Consider the following 410-nt stretch of genomic DNA (forward strand, 5'->3'; position numbering starts at 1 on the left):
TTACTACATCCCAAGCAGTGACCACCAGGAGGGGGAGCAGGGCAGGGATGGGGGGCAAGGAGGGGAGGGAGCAGAAAGAGTGGTCACAGGGAAGGAGGGAAGAAAGAGAAAACAAGTTGAGAGAGGAGAAAACAGCACAGGGTGATAAGGAGCAGAGCCGCTGTGAGCGGGAGCTGCCGGGACTCATCCGTTCATCCATCCGTCGTGGTTCCCTGCACGGACACCCCGTGCACCACTGCCAGCTGGGCTCCCGCCGGCCCCTCCAAGGAGGAGAGCAGGGATGGAGGGATGGAGGAGAGTGCCCAGCCTGCGCCCGCTGGAGCGGTAGGCGAGGGGAGGTCGGTGGTTGAGGCAGTGGTGCAGAGAGGAGAGAGGTGGCTTGCGTGGTTCAAGAGACAGCAACAGAGAGA

This window comes from Merops nubicus, unplaced genomic scaffold (assembly GCF_000691845.1).
Source record: "Merops nubicus isolate BGI_N331 unplaced genomic scaffold, ASM69184v1 scaffold26974, whole genome shotgun sequence".
NCBI lineage: Eukaryota > Metazoa > Chordata > Aves > Coraciiformes > Meropidae > Merops > Merops nubicus.